Source organism: Vicia villosa, linkage group LG4 (genome assembly GCF_029867415.1).
Source record: "Vicia villosa cultivar HV-30 ecotype Madison, WI linkage group LG4, Vvil1.0, whole genome shotgun sequence".
NCBI lineage: Eukaryota > Viridiplantae > Streptophyta > Magnoliopsida > Fabales > Fabaceae > Vicia > Vicia villosa.
In genome coordinates, this window is record NC_081183.1 from 123612779 (window position 1) to 123636772 (window position 23994).

The 23994-nt window shown below is 37.6% G+C and overlaps 1 pseudogene; it reads left to right on the plus strand.

The window, feature by feature from the left end:
• LOC131597796 (uncharacterized) overlaps positions 1–23994 on the plus strand; it is a 43803-nt pseudogene that overhangs the window by 6949 nt on the left and 12860 nt on the right.

The following is a 23994-nucleotide window of genomic DNA, read 5'->3' on the forward strand; positions in this document are numbered from 1 at the left end:
ATGGAATTCATTACTGCATTGTTGATCAAGTGTGATCATACTATGGATTGTGTAATTGTATTACTCAGTTGTTGAGCGTATGGTATAGGTTGTACCTCAATGTTCTATTGTAGTTAACCTTTTGGAGATATTATGAGTGGTACACCTTGGATGGTCAAATGTGACATAAGAACTGGGATTGGAATGTATGAAACATGTTTCCTGTTGGTTATGTTGGATGGATTTTGAGGATTGACTGATGGTACTGTTAATTGGGAGCTGGAGAGTCGGGTGAAGGACTCTTATACGAGCTGGTTACTTGAGGTATGTTTTCGAGGACGAAAACTCTTTTAGTGGGGGAGGGTTGTAACGCCCGTATAATTTTAATATTAATTTAATTTTATTATTGAATTAATAATTAGAATTATTAAAGAAATTGTGGAAATAATAAATAAATGAGGTTTTGGCTTTTGGGCCATATGTGGAAATAGTGGAAGAAGGGGGGGTGATTCTGTAAAACCTTTTTCTAATTTTATTATTTCATAAACATTGGATTTGGGAACCAAGAAAGAACGTGAAAGAAAGAAGTCTGAAGATGAGGAACGTAAAGAGGAACCAAAGAGGAAGAGGACCAAAGATCAAGAACTCTTGGCTAAGGTAAGGGGGGACTCTCTGGTTATCATCTATTATCGTGTTTTTAGATAATAATATTGATTAGGGATGTTGTTGAGTCAATTGGATCATATGTTAGGTTTAGGGAGGTTATGAATTGATGAAAATTGCATGGATTATTGGTTGATTATGTGTTGTTTTGATGTGTGATGATGAATAACGATGCAATTGATGATTAACTGCCTATATATGACGTTTAGAGACAGTTTTGGACTCAGATTGAGTCAGATCGCAGGATCTGACGCAGACCCGATAGTCTGCGAAATCGCCAGTTCGCGCCGCGTCCCCGTGTTGGCGCCGCGAAGGCGTAACTTTTTTCTCGTTCCGCGCCGCGTGCATAGGTTGGCGCCGCGAACATGTTTTTGTGGTTCAGGTCGCGCCGCGAACTTTGGTTGCGCCGCGTGCTGTAGCGTTAGTTGTTTTCTTGGGAAAGTTAAATGATGTGTAACTTTCGAACCATAGGTCTGTTTTTAGTGCCGTTTCGAGCACGATGAATCTTATGAGATAGCCTATGTTTTAAATGATGAAATGAGGTGTGAATCCAATTATTTTTAAATATGATTTTATTTCTTGGTGTATGATGTATTGTACATATATGTGATGAGATGTGTTAAATACATGATATGTTGAAATATTAATCATGTGACGATTTGTTTAATTGGATGATGTATTGTTGACATATATGAAGAAATGTGATAATATGAGATGTTGTTTTGAAAAACATTATGATGTGATGATTTGTTTAGAGTCGTATGATGATGACTGATTTGCTTTGAAATGATGTGAATACATGTGTGTCCTTATTTTTGATGATGATGATTGATGTGGACACTTGTATGTTCTTTAATGATGATGATTGATTATATTTGAATGATGCTAATGTATATAGACATACTTTGATGATGATGATGTTGATGATGAGGAAATGGGTATTTGATGATGTTACTCATTAGACTTGACGATGGTATAGTATGTTGTATATGTTGCATTCATTCATGTTCATTGATGATACTGTATCCATAAGGGTGTGTTGGATCAGTGAAGGGCATGATTCCCATTGTGTGGAATCTGTGCTGGCAGGGCCGTATCTTGATGATGTTGGATCGGTCATGGGTTATTCCCATTTGATGAGGTTGGTACCACATGCATAGTGTCAGTTCATACATATGCATACATTTATAACATGATTGGATGTATTCCAGTGTTATAAATATTGATGATGTGTTGGTTGTGTGTTTTGTTGAATTAATGTTGAGTATGATTGTCTGTTTGAAAGATGTGTTCTGTTGATGTTTGTGTAAACGATAGGTGTTCCTGATAATCTGAATATGATGAAATTGGGTGAATGATATAACTATGATGTGTTGTTATTTAAGATGCAATAACATTTGTTAACTGTGATGAGACTCACCCTTACTGTTGACATTTTCAGATTGAGGATAGCTGCTTCCGACTTGGTGAGGATTAGCTCATAAGTCAGTGTTTAGTGTAGCGTCAGGTGTCATGCTCTAATATTGTAACACTGGGGGAAACGCTAGTTTAGAGTTTATGATGATACTCTATCGTGTTGTTATTGTATTAAATTATGTGGGATATTGCATAGATGATGTTATGCTTATCCGTATGATGATTTTCCGCTGTGTAAACATGAGATGTTTATGTATTATGACAGATTGTTCCTTAGTGAAAGCATGACAATGAATTTATGATGATTTGTTTTAAATTGAATTGTGGCACCCTTGTTTTCATGTTTTACTCTGAAAATTATTTTATAAATTTCCGTGGGGTTTAGAAGGGTGTTACAGAGGATGGATACAGGAAGAATATTCTCCACAGATATGAGCATGAACAAGAGGTTACCAGAAAAAATCGTCAGTCCATCAAAGATTGGCTGTCATTCCGATTATAGGAACGTCATTCAGAGGCAAAGACATTACTTCATTCGAGAAGGCTATTTCAGCAGTTTTTAGTGGATGGATTTGCAATGATGGAGTCCGAAAGACTCAGTTGGCTGAGGGCTAATCAGTCCAAATTACGAGTTGGCAAATATAACCAGTTGCAGGATAAAAATCGCGGTACACAATCAAATACATCAGCTAAGAGGGGAAAACGTGTCGTTTTACCATCAACTTTTGTTGGCAGCAAAAGATACATGGATCAACTTTATTTCGATGGTATGGCCATTTCAAGCAAATTAGGATTCCCAGATTTATTCGTTACATTTACTTGCAATCCTGCATGGCCGGAAATAATACGTGCACTCACCGGCACTTCGTTGAAGCCTCATGATAGACCGGATTTAATTACCAAAGTTTTCAAACTCAAATTTGACGAGCTAATGACTGATATAACAAAGCGCCATGTACTCGGTAAGGTTATAGCATGTAAGTACTTCTGCCTAAATCTACAGCCGTAAATATTCACAATGTTTAATGATTACATCTAACAGCTGTTACCTTCTGAATTATGTCACAGTTATATACACTATTGAATTTCAGAAACGAGGGTTGCCGCATGCTCACATTTTAGTTTTTTTGCACCCCTAGAGCAAATATCCAACACCCTCCGACATCGATAAAATCATCTGTGCCGAGACTCCTGACCCAGATGTTCATCCGGTGTTGTACAACTTGGTTTCGGCACACATGATGCACGGACCTTGTGGTCCAGCACGCATGAAGTCTCAGTGCATGAAGAATAGAAAATGCTCTAAATACTTCCCAAAAAAATACCAAGACCAAACCATTGTTGACTCAGATGGGTATCCCCTATACAGGAGAAGATCTAATTCCCATGTTATTAACAAGAATGGTGTCGCTTTGGACAATCGTCATGTTGTGCCTTACAATACCAGATTTCTTCTGAAGTATCGTGCACATATTAACATGGAGTGGTGTAATCAAATTACATCTATCAAATATCTTTTTAAGTACATACACAAAGGATTTGATCGAATCACAGCAACAATTTCATCTTCAAATTCCACATCGGGATGTGACACACAGCCTGTTGATGAGATTAAACAATATCTGGATTGTAGGTATGTCTCCCCGAGTGAAGCATGTTGGAGAATTTACTCTTACAACATTCATGGTAGGAAACCCGCAGTGGAACGTATGTTTTATCATTTAGTAGGTGAAAAAGCAATCTACTACCCGGATCACGCTAGAATGGAAAACGTCTTGGAAAAAGCAAGTGTGACGGAATCAATGTTCACTGCTTGGTTGGCTGCTAACATGAAATACGAAGACGCACGGGAGTTGACCTATGGACAATTTGTCTCTAAATTTGTTTATGAAAAGAGGACCAGAACATGGAAACCTCGCAAGAAGGGTTTCACAATTGGCCGTTTAATATGGGTTCCACCCACCACTGGAGAACTGTTTTATTTGCGAATGATGTTGACAGTGGTGAAAGGACCATCATCGTACGAAGAAATTCGCAAAGTTGGTGACATTCAGTTCGATACTTTTAGGGATGCCTGCTTTGCAATGGGCTTCCTCGAAGACGATCGAGAATACATTGGCGCAATAAAGGAAGCGAGTGAGTGGGGTTCGGGTCATTTTCTCCGCAAGCTTTTTGTAGTCATGCTTTTGTCTGCCGCTGTTAATAGACCTGGTCATGTCTGGAACGAATCATGGAAGCTATTATCTGATGGCCTGCTGCATGAACAAAGACTGTTGGCTCATAATACAGGTTGTATATATCTGTCTATTTTTAACCTGGTTTTTACTGCTGTATGCAGAATAATAATAAATCTCACCTGCCAGTACAGCATGCTTCAGGATCATCGGCATAATTACTTTGAATGTGAATGTGTCATTCATCCTATACTTAATGTGTTCTGTTTCAAGCTGCTATAATTAGATATCAAAAGCATGCATCTGCCTGGAACTTAAATTGTACATTCAATTTGTTCCAAAACATCTCGGAGTCATTCATCCTATAGTTAATGCCTTATGTTTCAAGTTTCTATATTTAGATATCACGAGTCATGCATCTGTCACCAACTTAAAGGGTACATTCAATTTGAGCCAACTTTGTTCTTAGTGTTATGACTTTAGCCGCTAACTTTTGGTTTTTATTTCAAATTCTTCAGAATTGGTTTTGACTGATGAACATGTGAATACAAGATTACACTCAAAGATGTTTTTGATTCATGGCAAACTCAAATAAGCATTCAAACAACAAGGCGGAAGCAGAAAACTCAAAGAAAAGCAAGCATTGATCACTCATGATAGTACAGGTTGATCTATTATGCTTATAGGTCGACTCAACACAAGCAGAACAAGAAGAATGCAGAAAACCAGCAGTTAGGTCGACCTACTGTCAACCCAGGTCGACCTAAAATGGAGAAAAATCCATATACTTCTGCTAGGTCGACTCACACATCATCTAGGTCGACCTAAATTGATGAAATTTACATACCAGCCTGCTAGGTCGACCTACACAACAACTAGGTCGACCTAATCTGAGAAAATGTCCCCAGAATGCATTTTAAGAGGATTCTGGTCGACCTACTCCTTAAACAGGTCGACCTAACTGGGAGCAAAATTCTGCAAGCTCTGCTAGGTCGACCTAAGCACCACAAGAGGTCGACCTAACTGATCAAGAATGCCAAAAATTCTGTTTCTCTCATCTCCAACTGTTAAGCTATCATATATATTGTCCAAGGTTCATTATTGAAACGAACACCAACGACTGAAAGATACACAAAGGCTTCTCATCTTCGTTCTTCGTCATCTCCAACACAATTACACATAATCATTCTTGCGTTGAGGGTTAGTGATCGAGTTCGATAACGTCCATGGAACGGAATTGAAGATTCCTAGTGGGTGAAGATTTGTGGGGTTTTTGGTGAATAAAATCTGCGGGTTTTGTCCTCCAAGATAGGTGTTTCTTGGGGGTTTTTATCAAGAGGCTTCATCGAGGATCCGGCTGAGTGTGAAGATTGAAGAACAAGGGTTCGAGGGAATTGAAGACACTGCAGAAAGGGATCAAAGTGAAGCTCTTGGATAACCTTGATCTGACTCAGGATTAAGGGGGAAGAAGATTCAAAGGATCGACATAATTGGTTTATGGTTTATCGCTTTGTTATCTTCTTTGTATATACTACTTTCAACATTAATGAAAGATTACCCAATTTCAGTTTGGAATTGGGGGCAGACGTAGTCGTAGCGAGGACGATCGACGAACTGCCTAAACAAATATCGTGTTCTTGTCGCTTTTACTTTTTCATTTACATTCTGTTCATATTTGGTTATAATAGCAAATTGATCAACGATTCGAGTGTTAAGATTGTGAATTAAGAACTTATATAAACATCACAATCCATCACATATTGAATCACCTTCAATTTGATCATTATCACCAAGTGTTTGTATATTTGTTTCTATCACTTTTACTGCATTGCAAACATTGTCCATCATACAAGAAGTTAATCTGATTTTCAATAAGAGCAACGCTTTGATTCTGCAACGTATACTCTTATCACTTACCTCAAGTTTTTGACTGGTTTTTAAACACATATACAATCGTTTCGATAGTGGTTCGGAATAGACGCGAGTCGATTCAGAATCACTTCCGCTGAAAAGTCGTTTAACTCCGTAAAACTGTGAACGATCTATTCACCCCCCCTCTAGATCCTAAGGCCAGCGTCTAACAAGTGGCATCAAGAGCTCTGGTTTATTCCGTGCTACGTGAAACACTTATTGGAAAGATGGCTTCCGGACCTAAAGGGGCTCACAATAGAGCTCCAGTTTTCAACGGTGAAAACTATGGCTATTGGAAGGATTGTATGTGTGTCCACATCAATGCAATTGATAGGAACATCTGGACAGCTATTGTCAATGGTCCCTTTCAGATCACCATGACAAATGCAGCTGGTGCAGTTGTTCCAAAACCAGAAAATACTTGGGATGCTGAAGATGAAAAGAGATATGCATACGATTGGAAAGCGAGAAACATTCTAATCTCAGCTCTAGGAGTTGATGAATACTATCGCGTTTCCCATTGTAGATCAGCTAAAGCTATGTGGGACACATTGCAAGTTGCCCACGAGGGAACGGATGATGTCAAACTATCTAGGATCAATACGTTAACTCAAGAGTTCGAACTCTTCCACATGGAAGATGGTGAATCCATCGAAAACATGCAGAAGAGATTCGTTCACCTGAAAAATCGGTTAAATTCTCTTGATAGACCTGTTTCCAATGCAGTTGCTACTAACAAAATCTTAAGATGCTTGAACAGGGAATGGCAACCCAAGGTTACAGCAATAAAGGAAGCAAATGATCTAAACACCTTAGATATTACCACTCTCTTTGGTAAACTAGAGGAACATGAACAACACCTTAAATGCCTTGACATGCATGAGAAAAGGGCAAAGAGAGAAAAGAACATGGAGAAAGAGGTAGAGAAGAAGTCAATAGCTCTAAAAGCTTCAAGCTCCAAGACCTCAAGACAAGAGCCAAAGGATAGTGATACAAGTGATGACGAAGACTCCGATGATGAGGAAATGGGACTGTTTGTGCGAAGATACAACAAATATCTGAAGAAAAATGGAGCAAAACATTCTGACAAAGGCTTGATCAACTATAGAAAGCAATCAAACAAGTTCAAACAAGATGACGACAACAAAGGAAAAATCAAAGGTCTTTGCTTCAATTGTGGGAAAGCCGGTCACTACAAACCGGATTGTCCATACCTTAAGAAAGAAAAGGAGAAGAACCAAAGCAAAGGTCATAACAAATCTAAAAGAGCCTACATAGCATGGGAAAGTGATTCATCTAGTGAAAGCTCATCAAGCGATGAAGAAGAATCAGCAAACCTATGTTTCATGGCTCATCAAAACAAGAAAAAGAAAGCTGTAAGTCATCTTAAACCTGAACTCGTAGATAAGGTATCTCATTCTCAACTAAAACTTGCTTTTGAAGAATTACATAGAGATGCAATTAAAGCTTTCAAACTTTTGGCCTCAAATAAGAAAATATTTTCATATCTTGAATCAAAAGTTGAGAAAACCGAAAAGGATATGGAAGCTTTAAAACAATCTATGCTAGACATTCAAAAGGATAAAGTTGAAATAGATCCTACATCATGGTTTGGTTGTGAGACATGTCACATTTGGCAAAAAGAAGTAAGAGATCTAAAAGCCAAGTTAGACAAGGCTCTACAACCAAAAGTGACTTTTGCGGTTGATCCAAATAAGTTCAAAAGATCGTATACTCCTTTATATAGTAAATACACTTTTGTGCCAAAAGTATCAACTAGCAAAACTCCATATTCTCATCATATTACTTGTCATTATTGTTGCAAAAAGGGACATACCATTGAAAAATGCAAATTTAGGAGAATTTTAGTTCCTAAAGGAGTATTTCAATGGTTGCCTAAGTGCAACAAATTGTGTACTCACTACCAAGGACCCAATGAAAATTGGGGACCTCCCTCTTTAAATTAATCTTGCAGAAAAAGTGTCTTGACATTGCCGAAAGGTTGTGGTTCCTTGATAGCGGATGTTCAAGACACATGACTGGAGACCTATCTCTTTTCGTTGAGTTTCAAGCAAAGAAAAAGGGGTATGTCACCTATGGAGATAACAATCGGGGAGCCATACTTGGTAAAGGAAGTGTAGGTAACCCTTCTACCACTACTATAACTGATGTGCTGCTAGTAGAAGGTCTTAAACATAATCTTTTAAGTATAAGTCAATTGTGTGACAAAGATTTTAAAGTAATGTTTACAAATTCTGGCTGCTGTCATACCCCAATTTTTGACCCTAAGATCATACAACAGTTGCATATCAATCATCAATCAAGAGTTTCATCTTAAAACTCTGCTCTCGGTGTTATGCTCACTTCATCTGTAAGAGGGATCATCAAACACCAATGTTTTTCTACTTGTATATGTTTTACTAACCAAAATACCAAAAATATTGCCTTGTGCTTTTGTATGTTTGTGTTTTGTAGGTACCAAGTCAATGTATCCTTCAAAAAGGGCATTTTTCAAGATTTTCACTGTGCAAATCGATTTGCATAAGGTGTAAATCGATTTACACAACTGTTTCTGCACCAGATTTGCTTCTGCCATTAGTGCAAATCGATTTGCATAAGGTGCAAATCGATTTACATAACTGTTTTTTCCCCAGATTTTGCCTTTTTCAGCTATGTAAATAGATTTGCATAAAGTGTAAATCGATTGCACCAGCACGAATTTGAAAAAATGAAGGCAAAATTCAGCTTTTGAAAGTGTTGACATCATTTGCAAGCATGGGAAGCATGACTTAGTTCTCACATTGGATTTCCTACATCATTTTATCATGAGCCCTCATGTGATTGCATCAAGACCATTGGATTTCATTTTTGGCTCCAAAACCTTTCTCCAAGCCTAATTCTATTTTCCAATCCTAACTCCAAGCCACAAAAATTCCCAAGCCTAGCTCCTATAAATTGAGGCATTCCCCTCTTCATTTTTCAAGCTTTGATAGCCAAGAAACTTATTGCAAATTCTCTCCTCACCTCTTCCAAACCCATCACTCAAAGCTCTTTCTCTTCCACACAAATTAGTGAGTCACATCTTTAACCTCACTAATTTAGAGCTAAACCTCAACATAAACACTACTTTTCTTCATCAATTGTGAGAGATCAAGGCTTGTGGTTGTGTGCTCTTGAAGAAGACTCAAAGTTTGTGAAGATTTGGTAAAATTCTAGATCCTTTTCATGATCCAAGATGTGATCCTTTGTTGTTTATGCTTGATGCACCTTTGGTGCTACATTGATGAGATTTGCTTGCTTATTTGATACATTTTCGTGCACAAATTGATCCAAGATCACAAGGTGTTTGGTTTTATGTTTAAACAAGTTTTCTTCTCTCTATTTGCTGTTTTTTTTGAAAACTGTGTTGTGCAAATCGATTTACATCTGGTGCAAATCGATTTACACAACTGAAAACTGCGCAGATTTTTGAAAACAGAGTTATGCAAATCGATTTACACTCTGTGCAAATCGATTTACATCTGGACAAAATGCTTGTTTTTGTGGTTTTTGACTTGTTTTTGGTTCTAATTCATCTTCTACTCCATTCTTTTGATATTTTCTTTGAATCACAAGTTAGAGGCCTAATTTCTCTCTAATTTCAATGGACTTAGGGCGTCGATAGGATGAGAATCCAAATCCGCAATATTAAGTGATTGAAATTATGGATGAAAGGAGCTTTTAATGTGGTTCCATCTTTTACTTCTTTTTATTTTTGTCGATGAGAGTCTTAATGCCTTGAGAATTCTTATGGATTCTTGGTGAAGACTAGATCACTCACCATTTTTTCTTTTCGTGCGGTATTGCTTTCGGAAAACGATCTACATATCGTTCTTCTCGCATGCATTAGCACATAAAGTTTTGACCGGCCTCGTTGTAGGGTGATTTCTACATAAATCACTTGGCGATCTGCTTAACATAGCGCAATATTTCGTGTCCCGAATAAAAAGATCAAATATGGAAGAGAATTGTATGAGGTTGAATTAAGACTTGTGGAGGTTTTTATCGTGTAGTCACTATGATTTTATCAAGCTTCTGATAAACCCCATTGAATTTAAATCCGAGTACATCATTCACTCACCATCGATCTCCTACTAACTTTGATAACATACTTGACAAGTTTCAAGATGGTTATCTTTAACATTTAACAACTAACTTTAATTTCCGCACCTTTACTATACCGCTCTTTATATTTCTAGCTTTATCGCTTTATTTTATCATTTCATCATATTTACTTTCCGCCGTTTTTTCTTTGTCCACTTGGACATATGTTTATGCTTCCGTTATTTTTCTTTTGTCCACTTGGACCATACTTTACCTTTTTTGGCTAAAACACTAATAAACAATCGAAAATCTAAAAAATACATAAGGCTCTCTTTGGACTATCGGTTACTATCCCTAGCATTTTGGAGATTCGGACTTATGGACCTAGTACCTCTGGACTCATTCTATTACTACCCTGTGATTGTTCTGTCTGTCTGGCATTGTTTTGTTGTATGTTTATGTGTGCAGGTACTTCCTTGAAAGCCCTTGATGGTTAATTCCAAGGCATTGATATAAGGATTTTACCCGAAAACAGCCGTTACTCTGCCCGATTTTCGTCAGAATCTTAATGTGCTTAATGAAAAGTGGTGCTAAGACAATAAGTCCATCTGGATCCCCAAGTGTTAATGTATTGGTATTGATAAGTCCAAAGGATGGGAAAACTACATTGACTCTTAATGTCAAGTGTTGGCTTCTTATTTCGGTCAGACCGTTTCTTTTCTTAGCTTTTATTTTACGCAATAGGATAGCCTCTTCATCTCCTCCCATTCTTAAATTTTCAAAATCTTCTCTCTTTTTCCAAAACATTCTTATGTTTGCAAACCTTTTCAAAACCTTTTTCTTAAAAATATCTTTCGCCCTTAGTGGCTTTTCTTCAAAAGTTTAGACACCGTTAATTGTCGAAACGAGTGGTTATACCCCACGATTTTGAAATTGATTGATAATAACGAGATCTTTTCCGCGTGAGAGAGCTAGTGGCATACTCGTTGATTTTATCCGAGTTGGCGCCCTTCTTTCATTTGCGATGCAAAGAACTTGTTTGTTCTCATGCTCAAGATCAACGGCTGAGTATTTCTCTCTAACGACAACAAAGTGTTTATTCATTTTAAATTGTTTTTCCCTTTAAGCGGAACTACATTAGCTCTGACTTCTCCATTGCACCGAGGAGGTATGTAAGCACAAGGCTTAACGTCTTGCCGAGCTTATTTTAAAAATAAAACAAACCCTTTTTTTTAGCACACACAACACAGATTTTCAAAAAGGTTCCTGTGGAGTACCACAGATATGAGGGGTGCTTTAAACCTTCCCCTTGTATAATCAACACCCGAACCTGAGTTCTCTTCCTTTTTTTAAAAACAACTTTGGGTTTTTCGTTCTTTTCCCTTTTCCTTTGAAAAATAAAGCGCGGTGGCGATTTCAAACGAAATATTGATTCGAGTCAATCCTATGGCTTCGATATCAGATTTTCCCCGCTACAGAAAAAATGGCGACTTCACTGGGGATCCAGTTTTAAGTGTGTTAAGCCTAGTTTTGTTTATCTGTGTGTTTTTTATCTGTATATATTATTGTGTGCTTTGTTTGTTTTTTTTCTTTTTTTTCTTTCTTTTTGGTGCTCGATGGTTCCTCTGTGATGAGATAAAGTTCTAACCCGAACTTTGGTGAGTAACTTGAGATAGGAGGTGGTAAGACCAATAGTTGCATGTCAGGAGCAATCCTTAACATGAGCATCATATGGTGGAACCCCAATCAGTGGAGGCCTCATGGAAGGTAGTAGATGTTGTTACGAACTATCGTAAGAACGCTATTACTTTCAATAGTGAGTGTCCGTAGAAGCTGAATGGCCTAGAACCCTTTTTAACCAATCTAAGCCTTTTTTAGGATGTAGTGCAGAAACAAGATCAAGTACCAATTTGAGCTTGTTGTCATGCGGTACTACGCTCAGACGAGGTCTTTTTAGGCATATTATTGGCGCCCATGAGCAATTGTGCGTGCCAGTAGTTTCCGATAGAAGATTGAAAACTCTGGGAACCTTTGTAGAACCCGTTCAGCAGGTACAAAATTCCATAGTACATACCTTTGTGGGTGGTTCTTAACTTTGACTCCATGCTCGTGACGTCAAACCTTTGAGCTCTGTTTGTGCGAACATGTGTGATCTTGATTGTGATTGATGCATAAACCATGCATCCATGCATTCACTTGAATTCCTTGAAAATCAAATAAATAAAAAGAGACAACAACAATTGCATCATTTGCATACATACATCCAGGTTGTCCAGAAAACTTATCCTTGTCTGTCTCCATCTTCAGAATTTGTCTGTCTACTGTCAAGCTGATTCCTCCACACAAGTACGGAACTAGAGCTGCTGTTAGACAAAGAATGGCAGATCAAGAGAAACATAACATGGAAGTCATAATGGAAATTGATGAGTTGAAATCAGGCATGATTAAGCTTACCGAGATGATGCAAGTGTTGATGGCTAGGACTGATCCACCTCAGAGGACTGTTATTTCCGAAGTCTCCACTGCTGTTGTTGACCCTTCATTTGCTCAGAAGCCACCTTCTACTTGGCCAGAATTTGGATTACCTGAGAATTTCTCTCCAACATATGTCAATGCTTCTATGGTGGGTCAAACTTCGAGGCAGATATTCCAACCTCCGGTCTTTTCTGAACCTCCACCTGTTGTTCATACTACTGCTCAAGCTGTTCCAGTTTGCTATGACAATCCTCTCTATGATTACCGTTCTGTTGGTTCTCGAAGTGTTAGTCAAGGAGATTGTGGTGAAGTTGAAGAAGTCCGTGAGCAATATCAGGCATTGGAAAAGAGGCTAAGAGCCATGGAAGGAAGCAATTTCTTTAGTGTGAATGCTGATAATATGGGTCTTGTTTCAAATCTTGTCATGCCGTCCAAGTTCAAAGTTCCCGAGTTTGAGAAGTACAAGGGGCATACTTGTCCAAGGAGTCATTTGACCATGTACTACAGAAAGATGACTGCTTACACCAACAACCAGAATTTGCTCGTTCATTGCTTTCAAGACAGTTTAAGTGGAGCTTCGTTGAAGTGGTACATGAGTTTGGAAAAGGGTTGTGTTCAAAACTTCCAAGATTTAGCTGATGCATTTATGAAACAATACAAGTATAATCTGGATATGGCACCTGACCGTCGTCAACTTCAGAACATGGCTCAGAAGGAAAAGGAATCTTTCAAAGAATACGCTCAACGTTGGAGAGAATTGGCTTCCCAAGTTGAACCACCATTGGCTGAGAAAGAATTGACTGGAATGTTCATGGATACTCTCTCCCCTTTCTACTGGGAGAAAATGATTGGAAGTGTGTCCTCAAACTTCACAGACTTGGTTACTATTGGCCAGAGACTCGAAGAAGGAATCAAGAATGGGAAGGTTGCTAATGTTGCTGAATCCTCTGGTGGATCGAAGAAACCTTATGGAAACTTCCACAAGAAGGAGCATGAGACTAATGCTGTGTCAGATGACAGAAGGGGATCTCGTCGTAGACCTCAAAATGGTGATCAACCTTATGTAGCCGCTGTCGCTCCTGTGCGAATTCAAGCTCCTCAACCTCAAACTGCTAAACAGAATCAGATTCGTAATAGGATTGACTTTGATCCTATCCCCATGACTTATACAGAACTGTACCCTGCTTTGGTCCAGAAAGGGTTGATTACAACAAGAGCTATGCCGCCTCCTCGAAATCCTCTCCCTGATGGTTTCAGATCTGATCTCCATTGTCCTTTCCATCAAGGTGCAGCAGGCCATGATTTAGAAAGATGTTTTCCTCTGAAGGAAAGAGTTCAAGAGTTGGTGAGATCAAAGATGCTCTCTTTCAAGGATATGGGTCCCAATGTTGTCACTAATCCTTTGCCAGAACAGAGTGGCTGAAGACAGATCAAAGCCAGATATTCCTAAAGCCAAGTGTTTCAGACGAGATAGCTCATCTTTGTTGCTGATTAGTCACTAGGCCTTGTTTCTGTACTGTTCGTATTTCCTTTATTGTACTGTTTACTTTTAGACTTTGTTTGTTTCTGAATGGTGATTTTAATGAAATGAGCATTGCATATTTTGAATTCATTCATATCTACTATGTTTATGTTTATACCTTCTTTTACAAAACTTTTTATTCCATTTTCTTTCTCTATCAAAGTTGTGTTTTATGCAAAGATTGGAGGGAGGATGATGACAACGAAATACCCAAGTTGTTGAACTTTATGCTTTCAAATAAAACTTTGTTGATGATGTACAGGCATTGCTTCAATTCCCAAACACTGGAGAAATAAGGAAGTTAATCCCTTGTCAACCCCTCTGAGCCTTCGAAGTAGGAGTTTCTTTCTGTACGAAAAAACCCGCATTTTAACCTGGGGCAGGGTAGTTCTCAGTTAATTTGGCTGTGCATTCTATTTTAAGAGAATCATTCAGTACACCTTTCCACAAAGGTTCCAATCACAAGCTTTCCTCCGCATACATCAAAGAAATGTTGGAGATGTCAATCAAAAGCCAATGATAGTTTATCAATCATTAAGCAAAGCAGTCACTATCTTTCAAAAAAAAATGTATCAAAAAATATATATATACAAAGAAAAGTCTGCTAAGTCAAAACCAAAAACGACTTAGGCAAGAATCAAGGCATCCCGCTGACTGTAAGTTCAAAAATAAACAGTTCAGGCAAAAGTTAGGGATATATAAAAAGAAAAGATGAAAAAAAAAAGAGAAGTCAATAATTCCTGAACAACACAATGTTGTGACTACCAAAAGGAAGAAGTGACTGCCATCTCAAAATTTCTCTTTGCTTGTGAACTATCATCATTATCAAAGGTGCAATTCCAGAAGTCTCTTGGAACCTGAATGCATAAGCTGAATTAATTGAGTTTTAGGACTGGAGATCATCACGAAGATGGGATGGGTACAATCAAATTTTGAGCCTTATATCCTTTGTTTCTGAAACCGTGAACCTGGCCACGTTACAACCTTTGAAAGACCTAATTGAAGCAAGGTTTGTTTGAAAGCATACTACAACAAGGTTGCGTAAGCTGACTCCCATGAGATTTTCCAATCAGTTGTTTTGATATCATACCTTTGCTTTATCATTCACTTTGAATGTCTTAACCTTTATGTTTTGACCAGTGATTCCATTTGCTTTACATCAATAACATTATTCCAATAATGATTTTGATTTCAAAAATATTCTTTGAGCATTGCATTAAAATTACCATTCTTGAATGAACATTTTATTTGCAAGTAAGCACTCATATTTCAGGAAGTTCAAACAGTCGAGAAACTTGATTAGTGGTCCTATCAGGGGCACGTTACTTCAAGATCCTGTTGTTCAGATGTTCAGTCAAGATTTGTTGATCAGAATATCCTTTCAAGACTTATACTGGGGCAAGCCATCCCAACATGCATTTCAAGAATTGAAGCCATGATCAGTTCATCCCCAATACAGTTCAACTGAAGCCATGATCGGTTAACTTACAAAAATCACTCAATCAGGGGCAATCTTCTTCAGCAGTCCCTAAGTAGTTTTATCAGCCCTTCTCAAAGGATCATCGTTTTGATACAGTTACCGGTGTAATAGAAGTATGTTTAAGCATCTTCTTCCCAAGCAGAGTTGGCAGAGTTCTCGTGTTGAGGAATCAGAGTTTTAATCTTGCCTCACAAAAGAGTCTCCCTCAGTTGTCACAAACAATTGCATTGCATTGATCATATATCATGCATAGAAAAATTCAACATCATGCATTGAAACAAATTTCATACTCATTTGCATTCTTCGAGGTTCTGTTATTATCAACATCTTACCTTGAGATCAAAGTCCAACTTACTTGGCACCTATCCAAAACAGATACTTGTTTGTCTTGTCTGTCTAGTGTTGTTCCTAGATGTATCATTTCTTCTTTCAGTGTCATTCCTGAAAGATTCCAATCATGTTTTATCTTGGTTCCCTTCAAACATGTTTTATCTTGATTGTCTCTAATCATGCTTTATCCTGATCGATTTCAATCATGTTTTATCTTGGTTCCCTTCAAACATGTTTTATCTTGGTTCCCTTCAAACATGTTTTATCTTGATTGTCTCTAATCATGCTTTATCCTGATCGATTTCAATCATGTTTTATCTTGGTTCCCTTCAAACATGTTTTATCTTGATTGTCTCTAATCATGCTTTATCCTGATCGATTTCAATCATGTTTTATCTTGGTTCCCTTCAATCGTGTTTTATCTTGATTGTCTCTAATCATGCTTTATCCTGATCGCTTTCAATCATGTTTTATCTTGGTTCCCTTCAATCGTGTTTTATCTTGATTGCCTCCAGTCATGCTTTATCTTGATCGCTTTCAACCGTGTTTTATCTTGGTTACCTTCAATCATGTTTTACCTTGATTGTCATTTGATGTTATCCAATCATGTTTTACCTTGATTATCCCTTAATGACATCCAATCATGTTTTACCTTGATGGACCTGTGATGATTATCTAATCATGTTTTACCTTGATTGTCCGTTGATGATTATCCAATCATGTTTTACCTTGATTATCCTTTGACGATATCCAATCACGTTTTACCTTGATTGTAAGTTGGTGTTGCCCAATCATGTTTTACCTTGATTGTCATTCGATGTTGCCCAATCACGTTTTACCTTGATTGTCATTTGATGTTGTCCAATCATGTTTTACCTTGATATTCAATTGATGTAGCCACATTCATGTATGCCTCAGATATTCTCTATTGATTCTTCCCGAAGTTCAATCATGTTTTATCTTGAAAACTTCTGTCGACTGTCCCTTTCTCCTGTGGAATCCAAGTTTTATCCCTGGATGACACATACCTTTTCCCCAGTGGAATCCTTTCTTATCTCCCCAGTGGTGTTATACTTCCCTCTATTCCATAATCATACTTGATGCATCCATTAGCATCGCATCATACCTTAGGTTCAAAAATTGTGTGTTTTATATTTAAGTCTCTTCAATTACGTCGAGCCGAGGATTTTAACCCTCACATCTCCGGATAGAAGAAACTTAAATAGGGGCATCTGTCATACCCCAATTTTTGACCCTAAGATCATACAACAGTTGCATATCAATCATCAATCAAGAGTTTCATCTTAAAACTCTGCTCTCGGTGTTATGCTCACTTCATCTGTAAGAGGGATCATCAAACACCAATGTTTTTCTACTTGTATATGTTTTACTAACCAAAATACCAAAAATATTGCCTTGTGCTTTTGTATGTTTGTGTTTTGTAGGTACCAAGTCAATGTATCCTTCAAAAAGGGCATTTTTCAAGATTTTCACTGTGCAAATCGATTTGCATAAGGTGTAAATCGATTTACACAACTGTTTCTGCACCAGATTTGCTTCTGCCATCAGTGCAAATCGATTTGCATAAGGTGCAAATCGATTTACATAACTGTTTTTTCCCCAGATTTTGCCTTTTTCAGCTATGTAAATAGATTTGCATAAAGTGTAAATCGATTGCACCAACACGAATTTGAAAAAATGAAGGCAAAATTCAGCTTTTGAAAGTGTTGACATCATTTGCAAGCATGGGAAGCATGACTTAGTTCTCACATTGGATTTCCTACATCATTTTATCATGAGCCCTCATGTGATTGCATCAAGACCATTGGATTTCATTTTTGGCTCCAAAACCTTTCTCCAAGCCTAATTCTATTTTCCAATCCTAACTCCAAGCCACAAAAATTCCCAAGCCTAGCTCCTATAAATTGAGGCATTCCCCTCTTCATTTTTCAAGCTTTGATAGCCAAGAAACTTATTGCAAATTCTCTCCTCACCTCTTCCAAACCCATCACTCAAAGCTCTTTCTCTTCCACACAAATTAGTGAGTCACATCTTTAACCTCACTAATTTAGAGCTAAACCTCAACATAAACACTACTTTTCTTCATCAATTGTGAGAGATCAAGGCTTGTGGTTGTGTGCTCTTGAAGAAGACTCAAAGTTTGTGAAGATTTGGTAAAATTCTAGATCCTTTTCATGATCCAAGATGTGATCCTTTGTTGTTTATGCTTGATGCACCTTTGGTGCTACATTGATGAGATTTGCTTGCTTATTTGATACATTTTCGTGCACAAATTGATCCAAGATCACAAGGTGTTTGGTTTTATGTTTAAACAAGTTTTCTTCTCTCTATTTTCTGTTTTTTTTGAAAACTGTGTTGTGCAAATCGATTTACATCTGGTGCAAATCGATTTACACAACTGAAAACTGCGCAGATTTTTGAAAACAGAGTTATGCAAATCGATTTACACTCTGTGCAAATCGATTTACATCTGGACAGAATGCTTGTTTTTGTGGTTTTTGACTTGTTTTTGGTTCTAATTCATCTTCTACTCCATTCTTTTGATATTTTCTTTGAATCACAAGTTAGAGGCCTAATTTCTCTCTAATTTCAATGGACTTAGGGCGTCGATAGGATGAGAATCCAAATCCGCAATATTAAGTGATTGAAATTATGGATGAAAGGAGCTTTTAATGTGGTTCCATCTTTTACTTCTTTTTATTTTTGTCGATGAGAGTCTTAATGCCTTGAGAATTCTTATGGATTCTTGGTGAAGACTAGATCACTCACCATTTTTTCTTTTCGTGCGGTATTGCTTTCGGAAAACGATCTACATATCGTTCTTCTCGCATGCATTAGCACATAAAGTTTTGACCGGCCTCGTTGTAGGGTGATTTCTACATAAATCACTTGGCGATCTGCTTAACATAGCGCAATATTTCGTGTCCCGAATAAAAAGATCAAATATGGAAGAGAATTGTATGAGGTTGAATTAAGACTTGTGGAGGTTTTTATCGTGTAGTCGCTATGATTTTATCAAGCTTCTGATAAACCTCATTGAATTTAAATCCGAGTACATCATTCACTCACCATCGATCTCCTACTAACTTTGATAACATACTTGACAAGTTTCAAGATGGTTATCTTTAACATTTAACAACTAACTTTAATTTCCGCACCTTTACTATACCGCTCTTTATATTTCTAGCTTTATCGCTTTATTTTATCATTTCATCATATTTACTTTCCGCCGTTTTTTCTTTGTCCACTTGGACATATGTTTATGCTTCCGTTATTTTTCTTTTGTCCACTTGGACCATACTTTACCTTTTTTGGCTAAAACACTAATAAACAATCGAAAATCTAAAAAATACATAAGGCTCTCTTTGGACTATCGGTTACTATCCCTAGCATTTTGGAGATTCGGACTTATGGACCTAGTACCTCTGGACTCATTCTATTACTACCCTGTGATTGTTCTGTCTGTCTGGCATTGTTTTGTTGTATGTTTATGTGTGCAGGTACTTCCTTGAAAGCCCTTGATGGTTAATTCCAAGGCATTGATATAAGGATTTTACCCGAAAACAGCCGTTACTCTGCCCGATTTTCGTCAGAATCTTAATGTGCTTAATGAAAAGTGGTGCTAAGACAATAAGTCCATCTGGATCCCCAAGTGTTAATGTATTGGTATTGATAAGTCCAAAGGATGGGAAAACTACATTGACTCTTAATGTCAAGTGTTGGCTTCTTATTTCGGTCAGACCGTTTCTTTTCTTAGCTTTTATTTTACGCAATAGGATAGCCTCTTCATCTCCTCCCATTCTTAAATTTTCAAAATCTTCTCTCTTTTTCCAAAACATTCTTATGTTTGCAAACCTTTTCAAAACCTTTTTCTTAAAAATATCTTTCGCCCTTAGTGGCTTTTCTTCAAAAGTTTAGACACCGTTAATTGTCGAAACGAGTGGTTATACCCCACAATTTTGAAATTGATTGATAATAACGAGATCTTTTCCGCGTGAGAGAGCTAGTGGCATACTCGTTGATTTTATCCGAGTTGGCGCCCTTCTTTCATTTGCGATGCAAAGAACTTGTTTGTTCTCATGCTCAAGATCAACGGCTGAGTATTTCTCTCTAACGACAACAAAGTGTTTATTCGTTTTAAATTGTTTTTCCCTTTAAGCGGAACTACATTAGCTCTGACTTCTCCATTGCACCGAGGAGGTATGTAAGCACAAGGCTTAACGTCTTGCCGAGCTTATTTTAAAAATAAAACAAACCCTTTTTTTTAGCACACACAACACAGATTTTCAAAAAGGTTCCTGTGGAGTACCACAGATATGAGGGGTGCTTTAAACCTTCCCCTTGTATAATCAACACCCGAACCTGAGTTCTCTTCCTTTTTTTAAAAACAACTTTGGGTTTTTCGTTCTTTTCCCTTTTCCTTTGAAAAATAAAGCGCGGTGGCGATTTCAAACGAAATATTGATTCGAGTCAATCCTATGGCTTCGATATTAGATTTTCCCCGCTACAGCTGCACAATAGAACATACTAAGAAAAGAGACATTATGTTTAAGGGCTTAAGAGTAAACAACATCTACATGCTAAATTTGGATGAGGTATCTAAGTCTAGTACCAAGTGTCTAATTGCTCTGGGCGAAGACTCATGGCTTTGGCATAGACGTCTCGCCCACATAAATTTTGACTTACTTAATAAAGTTGTCTCAAAAGATTTAGTAATCGGCTTACCTAAAATGAAGTTTTCAAAAGATCATCTATGTGATGCTTGTCAAAAGGGAAAGCAAACAAAAATCTCTTTTAAATCAAAGAACGTGGTTTCAACATCACGCCCTCTTGAACTACTTCACATGGATCTCTTTGGCCCCTCAAGGACTAAAAGCATAGGTGGAAACACCTATGGTTTTGTCATTGTCGATGATTACTCTAGATTTTGTTGGACAATCTTTCTACCTAGTAAGGATCAAACTTTTCCAGCTTTCACACAATTTGCAAGATTATGTCAAAACAAAATGAACAACAAAATTGTTGCAATTCGAAGTGATCACGGTGGAGAGTTTGAAAACATTCTTTTTGAAAATTACTGTGATAAACATGGAATTGAGCATAACTTTTCAGCTCCTAGAACACCTCAACAAAACGGAGTAGTTGAACGTAAAAATCGAGTTCTAGAGGAGCTGGCAAGAACAATGCTGAATGAGGGTAATCTACCCAAGTATTTCTGGGCTGACGCGATTAGTACCGCATGTTATGTTTTGAATAGGATAATAATACGTCCTATACTGAACAAAACCCCTTATGAATTACTAAAAGGTAGAAAACCAAATGTATCTCATCTCCATGTATTCGGTTGCAAGTGTTTTGTCTTGAATAATGGTAAGGATAATCTTGGTAAATTTGATGCTAAAGCTGATGAGGGCATATTCCTTGGTTACTCACAATCTAGCAAAGCATATCGGGTATATAATAAGAGATTACTTATAGTAGAAGAGTCCGTACACGTGTCTTTTGATGAATCTTATGCAAAATATGTCGAGAAAGGTCTTTCGTTTAATGGTGCAGGTCCATCCACTAAAGACATTGTCAAGGATAAGGAAGACGAAAATGAAAGTTTTGTAAAGAAAGATGCTGAGAGAGAGAAAGATAAGTCTCACGATGAAAATGAAAAAGAAAGCATCTCAAACAATGAAGAACTTCCCAAGGCCTGGACAAATGTGAAAGACCATCCAATTGACAATATAATAGGAGACATCTCAAGGGGCGTTACAACACGCTCAAAGATAAGTAACTTCTGTCATCATTTTGCTTTTGTTTCACAAGTTGAGCCGAAAAACGCTAAGGATGCATTGCTTGATGAGCATTGGCTAATGGCCATGCAAGAAGAATTAAACCAATTCAAACGGAATGATGTTTGGGACTTAGTCCCTCATCCGGGAGATCATCAAGTAATAGGCACTAGATGGGTTTTTCGTAACAAACTTGATGAAAACGGCGTTATTACTAGAAACAAAGCTAGATTAGTTGCCCAAGGTTATAATCAAGAGGAAGGTATTGATTATGAAGAGACATACGCTCCTGTAGCACGTCTCGAAGCTATTCGTCTCCTACTTGCTTATGCTTGTTCTAAAGACTTCAAACTATTCCAAATGGATGTTAAGAGTGCCTTTCTAAATGGCTATATAAATGAAGAAGTCTATGTTGCTCAGCCACCCGGCTTTGAGAATTACATGTATCCAACTCATGTCTATAAGCTGAAACGTGCTCTATACGGTCTTAAACAAGCCCCTCGGGCTTGGTACGAACGTTTGAGCAAATTTCTTCTTAGTCAAGGGTACTCTAGGGGTAAAGTTGACACTACTCTCTTTATTAAAAGAAAAGATAAAGATATTCCCTTAGTCCAAATTTATGTAGATGATATTATATTTGGGTCGACTAATGCAAAACTTGTCAAAGACTTTTCTAAGCTTATGCAGAGTGAATTTGAGATGAGTCTCATGGGTGAGCTAAATTTCTTCCTTGGCCTACAAATCAAGCAACTCAGTCATGGAACGTTTGTGAATCAAACTAAATACTGTACGGAGCTGCTCAAAAGATTTGGAATGAGTGAAGCAAAGGAAATTGACACACCTATGGCAACAAATACTAATCTAGACAAAGATGAGAAAGGTAAAGAGGTTGACGTGAAATTATACCGAGGTATGATAGGTTCACTATTGTATCTTACTGCCTCAAGACCAGACATTATGTTTAGTGTGTGTATGTGTGCAAGATATCAATCTTATCCAAAAGAATCTCACTTGAAAGCTGTCAAAAGAATTCTGCGATACTTACGTGGAACTACTACATATGGCCTATGGTATCCAAAGGGAAATGAGTGCCATTTGGTAGGATTCTCCGATTCAGATTTTGCTGGCTGCAAATCCGATAGAAAAAGCACCAGTGGAACATGTCATCTATTCTCAAATTCATTGATAAGTTGGCATAGCAAGAAACAAGTATCGGTTGCATTATCTACTGCTGAGGCAGAATATGTAGCTGCTGGAAGCTGCTGTGCACAAATATTATGGCTCAAGCAACAACTTCTTGACTTTGGTATTAAGCTTGATCGCATACCTATCATGTGTGACAACACAAGTGCCATAAACTTGAGTAAAAATCCTGTCTTACACTCACGTACCAAGCATATTGAAATAAGACATCACTTTCTACGAGATCATGTAGAGAAAGGAGACGTTACATTTGAACATGTAGAAAGCTAGAAGCAACTAGCTGACATCTTCAACAAACCTCTAGCAACGGAGCAACACTTCAACATTCGTAGGGAATTAGGGATACTCGATATCTCTAATTTGAGCTAATTACGTTTGTTCTCTCTTAATATTATTCCTTTACTTTATATATATATATATTTTTTTTTTTGCTAACATTTCTCTTAGCGTAAAGGTAGTTCATCATCTAGCCAGGCGTCATTCCACATTGATTAAAGGCTGCCATTAAAGTTGAGAAAGCGGTAACGTTATTGTTGTTCACTTCCAAAAATATTATTGATACTATAATATGCTATCAATTAACATGCTTATAGTGACTTCATGCATATATCGCTCTTGCTCATTTGACTCTCATGCTATCACTAGCTACCTTTTTATGAATGCTAGCATTTTATCTATGTTTCTCTTGTTACTCTTCTATTTTCGTCGTATCTTTTTTTTGATGTTGTCAAAGGGGGAGATAGATGCTGAGTGTACGGGGGAGCTTTGTTGAGAGATTGCCTGGTTGAGAGATAAATGCTGGATGTACGGGGGAGCTCTGGATGTACGGGGGAGCTTTTTTGAGTCTTTATCACTTACTACCAAAGCTTCGACTAATGGTTTGCCATCATCAAAAAGGGGGAGTATGTGAATACAAGATTACACTCAAAGATGTTTTTGATTCATGGCAAACTCAAA